General features: G+C 36.8%; 1 protein-coding gene across 2 annotated transcripts in view; it reads right to left on the bottom strand.

Annotated features, from left to right (window-relative positions):
- The window catches only part of LOC109409011 (neurobeachin-like protein 1), a 255,913-nt gene that overhangs the window by 109,128 nt on the left and 137,639 nt on the right, over window positions 1-9,146 (bottom strand). The gene's annotated exons all lie outside the window — the stretch shown is intronic.

The following is a 9,146-nucleotide window of genomic DNA, read 5'->3' as shown; positions in this document are numbered from 1 at the left end:
CTAGAAAATATTGTAGTTGAATGCTTTCCATAATAGAATCATCGACCATGGGCTCAGCTACCAGATTTGTTTGTCTCAAATGCGTTAATTTTATTACTCATTAGTACTTCTGGAAAGATATCTCGGAAACAAAATGTCCAAACGGCATGAAATTTAATAGCATACTACTAGGATGCTGTAGCTTTCATTTGGTACTGAGAGAACTGAAATCGATTGACACACGGCTGATTCATTTATTATGAAGCATTTTGTCAAAGACCTCTTGAAAAGTTAAGTTGTATTACTCCAAAGTACTCCCCGAAAGATATCTCGGTTACAAAATGTCCAATTGGAATGAAATTCAAAAGCGTTCTTTTAGGATGCAGTAGCTTTCGTTTCAGGCCTTAAGAACCCGAATCGGTTGATAGACGGCTGAGAAATTTATGGTGATACACTTTGTCAAAAATATCTAAAATAATTAAATTGTACTACTCCCTAGCACTCTTTGAAAGATACCTCGGTAACCGAACGTCCAATCAAAATAAAATTCAAAAGCGTTCTACTAGGATGTAGTAGCTTTCGTTTGGGGCCTTAAGAACCCAAATCGGTTGATAGACGGCTGAGAAATTTATAGTGATACACTTTGTCAAAAATATCTAAAATAATTAAGTTGTAATACTCCCTAGAACTCTTTGAAAGATGTCTCGGTAACCAAACGTCCAATCAAAATAAAATTCAATAGCGTTTTACTAGGATGTAGTAGCTTTCATTTGCTTCCAAGAGAACTCAAATCGGTCAACAGACGGCTGAGAACCGTGAGTGACATTTTTTTGTAACATACATACACATACACACACACACATACACACACTCGCACATACAGACATTTGCTCAATTCGTCGAGCTGAATTGATTGGTATATGTGACTCGGCCCTGCGGGCCTCGGATCGAAAGTCGGTTTTCCAAGCGGTATGTATACCCTTCTTATGGGTGTAAGAAGGGTAAAAAGGCTTTTCCTACATACATTCCGTGATATTTTTGCTACTGTTTATTAAGCTCAAATATTACAAAGAGATAGTAGCTTTTATATATTTGATGCAATTGCATTTTCATGCAGAGCTCCTTGAGAAACCAAATTTGATCATAAAAAAAGGCTTTTCCTACATACATTCCGTGATATTTTTGCTACTGTTTATTAAGCTCAAATATAACAAAGAGATTGTAGCTTTTATGTATTTGATGCAATTTCATTTTTATGTATAACTAACTTGTGTAACCAAATATGATCATAAAAAATCTGTTGACAAACGGCTGAGAAATGTATTATGATACATTTTATCAAAAATCTCTCAAAAGCGTAAATTTCATTACTCCTTAGTACTCGTGGAAAGATATCTCGGAAACAAAATGTCCAAACGGCATAAAATTTAATAGCATACTACTTGGATGCTGTAGCTTTCATTTGATGCAAAGAGAACTCAAATCGATTGACACACGGCTGATTCATTTATTATGAAGCATTTTGTCAAAGACCTCTTAAAAAGTTAAGTTGTATTACTCCAAAGTACTCCCCGAAAGATATCTCGGTTACAAAATGTCCAATTGGAATGAAATTCAAAAGCGTTCTTCTAGGGTGCAGTAGCTTTCGTTTCGAGCCTTAATAACCCGATTCGGTTGATAGACGGCTGAGAAATTTATGGTGATACACTTCGTCAAAAATATCTAAAATAATTAAGTTGTACTACTCCCTAGCACTCTTTGAAAGATATCGCGGTAACCGAACGTCCAATCAAAAAAAAAATTCAATAGCGTTCTACTAGGATGTAGTAGCTTTCGTTTGGGGCCTTAAGAACCCAAATCGGTTGATAGACGGCTGAGAAATTTATGGTGATACACTTCGTCAAAAATATCTAAAATAATTAAGTTGTACTACTCCCTAGCACTCTTTGAAAGATATCTCGGTAACCGAACGTCCAATCAAAATAAAATTCAATAGCGTTCTACTAGGATGTAGTAGCTTTCATTTGCTTCCAAGAGAACTCAAATCGGTCAACAGACGGCTGAGAACCGTGAGTGACATTTTTTTGTAACATACATACACACACACATACACACACACATACACACACACGCACATACAGACATTTGCTCAATTCGTCGAGCTGAGTTGATTGGTATATGTGACTCGGCCCTGCGGGCCTCGGATCGAAAGTCGGTTTTCCAAGCGGTATTTATACCCTTCTTATGGGTGTAAGAAGGGTAAAAAGGCTTTTCCTACATACATTCCGTGATATTTTTGCTACTGTTTATTAAGCTCAAATATAACAAAGAGATTGTAGCTTTTATGTATTTGATGCAATTTCATTTTTATGTATAGCTAACTTGTGTAACCAAATATGATCATAAAAAATCTGTTGACAAACGGCTGAGAAATGTATTATGATACATTTTATCAAAAATCTCTCAAAAGCGTAAATTTCATTACTCCTTAGTACTCGTGGAAAGATATCTCGGAAACAAAATGTCCAAACGGCATAAAATTTAATAGCATACTACTTGGATGCTGTAGCATTCATTTGATGCAAAGAGAACTCAAATCGATTGACACACGGCTGATTCATTTATTATGAAGCATTTTGTCAAAGACCTCTTAAAAAGTTAAGTTGTATTACTCCAAAGTACTCCCCGAAAGATATCTCGGTTACAAAATGTCCAATTGGAATGAAATTCAAAAGCGTTCTTCTAGGGTGCAGTAGCTTTCGTTTCGAGCCTTAATAACCCGATTCGGTTGATAGACGGCTGAGAAATTTATGGTGATACACTTCGTCAAAAATATCTAAAATAATTAAGTTGTACTACTCCCTAGCACTCTTTGAAAGATATCGCGGTAACCGAACGTCCAATCAAAAAAAAAATTCAATAGCGTTCTACTAGGATGTAGTAGCTTTCGTTTGGGGCCTTAAGAACCCAAATCGGTTGATAGACGGCTGAGAAATTTATGGTGATACACTTCGTCAAAAATATCTAAAATAATTAAGTTGTACTACTCCCTAGCACTCTTTGAAAGATATCTCGGTAACCGAACGTCCAATCAAAATAAAATTCAATAGCGTTCTACTAGGATGTAGTAGCTTTCATTTGCTTCCAAGAGAACTCAAATCGGTCAACAGACGGCTGAGAACCGTGAGTGACATTTTTTTGTAACATACATACACACACACATACACACACACATACACACACACGCACATACAGACATTTGCTCAATTCGTCGAGCTGAGTTGATTGGTATATGTGACTCGGCCCTGCGGGCCTCGGATCGAAAGTCGGTTTTCCAAGCGGTATTTATACCCTTCTTATGGGTGTAAGAAGGGTAAAAAGGCTTTTCCTACATACATTCCGTGATATTTTTGCTACTGTTTATTAAGCTCAAATATAACAAAGAGATTGTAGCTTTTATGTATTTGATGCAATTTCATTTTTATGTATAGCTAACTTGTGTAACCAAATATGATCATAAAAAATCTGTTGACAAACGGCTGAGAAATGTATTATGATACATTTTATCAAAAATCTCTCAAAAGCGTAAATTTCATTACTCCTTAGTACTCGTGGAAAGATATCTCGGAAACAAAATGTCCAAACGGCATAAAATTTAATAGCATACTACTTGGATGCTGTAGCATTCATTTGATGCAAAGAGAACTCAAATCGATTGACACACGGCTGATTCATTTATTATGAAGCATTTTGTCAAAGACCTCTTAAAAAGTTAAGTTGTATTACTCCAAAGTACTCCCCGAAAGATATCTCGGTTACAAAATGTCCAATTGGAATGAAATTCAAAAGCGTTCTTCTAGGGTGCAGTAGCTTTCGTTTCGAGCCTTAATAACCCGATTCGGTTGATAGACGGCTGAGAAATTTATGGTGATACACTTTGTCAAAAATATCTAAAATAATTAAGTTGTACTACTCCCTAGCACTCTTTGAAAGATATCGCGGTAACCGAACGTCCAATCAAAAAAAAAATCAATAGCGTTCTACTAGGATGTAGTAGCTTTCGTTTGGGGCCTTAAGAACCCAAATCGGTTGATAGACGGCTGAGAAATTTATGGTGATACACTTTGTCAAAAATATCTAAAATAATTAAGTTGTACTACTCCCTAGCACTCTTTGAAAGATATCTCGGTAACCGAACGTCCAATCAAAATAAAAATTCAATAGCGTTCTACTAGGATGTAGTAGCTTTCATTTGCTTCCAAGAGAACTCAAATCGGTCAACAGACGGCTGAGAACCGTGAGTGACATTTTTTTGTAACATACATACACACACACATACACACACACATACACACACACGCACATACAGACATTTGCTCAATTCGTCGAGCTGAGTTGATTGGTATATGTGACTCGGCCCTGCGGGCCTCGGATCGAAAGTCGGTTTTCCAAGCGGTATTTATACCCTTCTTATGGGTGTAAGAAGGGTAAAAACCCTAAACGGGCAGTGGCAACTAGGGGTAGGCGGGGAATAATGAGCAGCTTAAGCATTTTGCCACCAAATCCAGTAAATTAAGCGCAATCAATGTGTAATTTTGATGTATAATCCTCATTTGAACCTTATCTGACAAAAACTAATCGTTGAAATTTCGAATATAGCTATAAATGTTGCAAAATTTAATGTTTTTAAAAACGTATAAAATCGAGGATTGCCTTTTAGAGGTGGGGCATAATGAGCACTCTAGGTGGGGCAGGATGATCAATCCCTGTTTTGTACACAATCAAATGTTATCTGACTGTTCTTGTCAATGATAAAGCATACCGGCAACAACCAATAAGAATTTGAGGGGTTTATGGGGTTTAATTTGTAGGGAACGGTGGGGTTCCATGGAGTTTACTATTAAAGCATTTTTAAACGGTGATAATTTACAGATACTGATTTTTTAAAGCTAATAAATTGAAAATTAATGATAAAACCTTACTATATGCATCGTAGCAGAGAAAACCAAAAGTGAAAATCGTTTGTTTAAAATGTTAAAAAATTTCATCATTTTTCCATCAGTTGCTCATTTTGCCCCACCCTACTATCAACTTTTTAAAGTATATTTTTTTAACAAAATAATTATACAAATATTTTGAAAGTGTTACAAATACATTTCATTGGCCCAGTAAACATCAAGAAATTTGATAGATACCCATAACGATCTCATTTTGATTCCAAAACCTTATTTTAGGTCAGCTGATTCTTATAATATTTCCCCAGTACATGACCACTTCACGCATTTTGACTATTTTTCAAAGCAAACGGCTTTTTTGACCAATGTTACGTCATCAATTCATTGGATTTGAGGTAATTAAACTACAATCAAGCAATTTGTTTTGAAAATTTGGAAATTTACAGTGAAAATACAAGGTGCTCATTATGCCCCACCTGCTCATTATGCCCCGCCTACCCCTATATTGCCACCTCAAAAGCTCGTTTTTGGGGTTAATGGGCAGTGGCAACTATATTGCCACCAGGGTTTATGGGCTAAAGGGCAGTGGCAACTATATTGCCACCTAGATTTTTGAGAGTTTCTTTCAAACAAAAATTGTTTCGTACATGTAATCATGTATATAATCATTTCCATGATAGTATGCGTTGACAACTCTTTTAGTTTTCTCGGCCTTATAAAGGGTTAAGTGAGTTTTAAGTTTGCTTAATAAAAACAAAAAAAAAAATCCTCTTTGTAAATATGCATATGCGTACAGATATGTGACATAATATCGTTACTCATATTATGTATAGGCTGCCTAAAAGATACCTACAAGACTGTCTTAAATAACACAGACAAACAGACGTATCACTTGGAACAAAATGCGATACACATACACAGAAAAAAAGTAAACGATGAGAAATCAGCAGAGTTAGACGTCCGTCTGTGCTAATAAAATCATACATATGAAGCTATTGCATGGACAATTGTACAGTGGTGCCAGCATTACATGTTTGTATAAAATATTGAGTTTTCAGAATAGAGTAAGGTCAAAGGGCAACAATATAGAACTACCGAAGAACTTGAACCAAAATACTATGTTTAAAATGCTTATAAGGTATGTGATACTGTATGATGGTCATGAGACATAGACAAAGCGCTGAAAAAAAAAAAATAAAAACTAATATTCATATTTCCAGCAGTAGATTTTACTTGTAGTGAACATATGATCCAGTAATTGTAAAAACTAACATAAATGTGATAAATAAATTATTTTTCATCGTTTGTTTATTTATTTTAAAAACAGAATACCCTCATATCTAGGACAGGATGTGACAACTGCAACAACTGTGTCTAATCTTAATAGGGTACTTGCTGGCTTTGTTTAGTGTGCCCAACGCTTTTTAATGAGAATCGTGTTACGAAACGTTTAACAGCAAAATCAAATGGGTCTGTTGGGAACACTTAACAAAGCAAGCAAGTGCCCTATACTTGATGTCTTGTTTGTTGGTTTGCTAGCATTTATTGGTCCCCATATACCGTGAAACAATCTATAGAAAAAAAAATGGTTCCAGCTATTTCCCCGTGTACCAGTTGTGACCTTTCAATAGCCCAAAATCTTAGCCTTCAAATTTAGGTGAAAGCTTGTGCAACAAAATCCGATATAAAACTGCAAAATCCTTATTACATTAAAAACTTTTAATATACCAAAAAGGATTTTCGAATACCCGAGGTCAATCGCTTCCATAGGTTTCCAGCTGAAATAACTGCCGAATTATCGGCAAAAACAACAATGATAAAAACAATAAACGGTGAGCAAAAGGGAATAAAACAAAGGCATGTATAGTACTATCCAAGCTGATCCGCCATCAGCCGATTTTTTTCCAATTCCTATAGTGGTTGGGGTTTGTGCTTGAAAATCAGATAAATCTAAGAACAAAATTGCAAAATCCGTATTTCATGATTTTTTTCAGTAAACCAACATGGATTTTCAAATACTTGAGCGCAAACGCTTCCTTAGGGTCCCAGCTAACTCCCAATATGCGGGTTGTGACCTTTCGGTTTGCCAAAACCTTAGCCTCCAAACTTTTGTGGGGGCTTGTGCCTGAAAATCAGATCAATCTACGAACAAAATTGCAAAATCCGTATTTCATGAATTTTTTTTAGTAAACCAACACGGATTTTCAAATACTTGGGCGCAAACGCTTCCTTAGGGTCCCAGCTAACTCCCAATATGCGGGTTGTGACCTTTTGGTTTGCCAAAACCTTAGCCTCCAAACTTTTGTGGGGGCTTGTGCTTGAAAATCAGATCAATCTACGAACAAAATTGCAAAATCCGTATTTCATGAATTTTTTTTAGTAAACCAACACGGATTTTCAAATACTTGGGCGCAAACGCTTCCTTAGGGTCCCAGCTAACTCCCAATATGCGGGTTGTGACCTTTTGGTTTGCCAAAACCTTAGCCTCCAAACTAATTGTGCTTGAAAATCAGATCAATCTACGAACAAAATTGCGAAATCCGTATTTCATGAAATTTTTTTAGTAAACCAACACGGATTTCAAATACTTGGGCGCAAACGATTCCTTAGGGTCCCAGCTAACTCCTAATATGCGGGTTGTGATCTTTCGGTTTGCCAAAACCTTAGCCTCCAAACTTTTGTGGGGGCTTGTGCTTGAAAATCAGATCAATCTACGAACAAAATTGCAAAATCCGTATTTCATGAATTTTTTTTAGTAAACCAACACGGATTTTCAAATACTTGGGCGCAAACGCTTCCTTAGGGTCCCAGCTAACTCCCAATATGCGGGTTGTGACCTTTTGGTTTGCCAAAACCTTAGCCTCCAAACTAATTGTGCTTGAAAATCAGATCAATCTACGAACAAAATTGCGAAATCCGTATTTCATGAAATTTTTTTAGTAAACCAACACGGATTTCAAATACTTGGGCGCAAACGATTCCTTAGGGTCCCAGCTAACTCCTAATATGCGGGTTGTGACCTTTCGGTTTGCCAAAACCTTAGCCTCCAAACTTTTGTGGGGGCTTGTGCTTGAAAATCAGATCAATCTACGAACAAAATTGCAAAATCCGTATTTCATGAAATTTTTTTAGTAAACCAACACGGATTTTCAAATACTTAGGAGCAATCGCTTCCTTAGGGTCCCAGCTAACTCCCAATATGCGGGTTGTGACCTTTCAGTTAGCCAAAACCTTAGCCTCCAAACTTTTGTGGGGGCTTGTGCTTGAAAATCAGATAAATCTAAGAACAAAATTGCAAAATCCGTATTTTATGATTTTTTTTCAGTAAACTAACATGGATTTTCAAATACTTGGGCGCAAACGCTTCCTTAGGGTCCCAGCTAACTCCCAATATGCGGGTCGTGACCTTTCGGTTTGCCAAAACCTTAGCCTCCAAACTTTTGTGGGGGCTTGTGTTTAAAAATCAGATCAATCTACGAACAAAATTGCAAAATCCGTATTTCATGAACTTTTTTAGTGAAGCAACACGGATTTTCAAATACTTGGGCGCAAACGCTTCCTTAGGGTCCCAGCTTACTCCCAGTATGCGGGTCGCGACCTTTCGGTTTGCCAAAACCTTAGCCTCCAAACTTTTGTGGGGGCTTGTGCTTGAAAATCAGATCAATCTACGAACAAAATTGCAAAATCCGTATTTTATGAAATTTTTTTAGTAAACCAACACGGATTTTCAAATACTTGGGCGCAAACGCTTCCTTAGGGTCCCAGCTAACTTCCAATATGCGGGTTGTGACCTTTCCGTTTGCCAAAACCTTAGCCTCCAAACTTTTGTGGGGGCTTGTGCTTGAAAATCAGATAAATCTAAGAACAAAATTGCAAAATCCGTATTTCATGATTTTTTTTCAGTAAACTAACATGGATTTTCAAATACTTGGGCGCAAACGCTTCCTTAGGGTCCCAGCTCCCAATATGCGGGTTGTGACCTTTCGGTTTGCCAAAACCTTAGCCTCCAAACTTTTGTGGGGGCTTGTGCTTGAAAATCAGATAAATCTAAGAACAAAATTGCAAAATCCGTATTTTATGAATTTTTTTCAGTAAACTAACATGGATTTTCAAATACTTGGGCGCAAACGCTTCCTTAGGGTCCCAGCTAACTCCCAATATGCGGGTTGTGACCTTTCGGTTTGCCAAAACCTTAGCCTCCAAACTTTTGTG

Source organism: Aedes albopictus, chromosome 3 (assembly GCF_035046485.1).
Source record: "Aedes albopictus strain Foshan chromosome 3, AalbF5, whole genome shotgun sequence".
NCBI classification, from domain to species: Eukaryota; Metazoa; Arthropoda; class Insecta; order Diptera; family Culicidae; genus Aedes; species Aedes albopictus.
The sequence above is the reverse complement of the archived record's forward strand: the minus strand, read 5'-3'. Positions and strand labels throughout refer to the sequence as shown.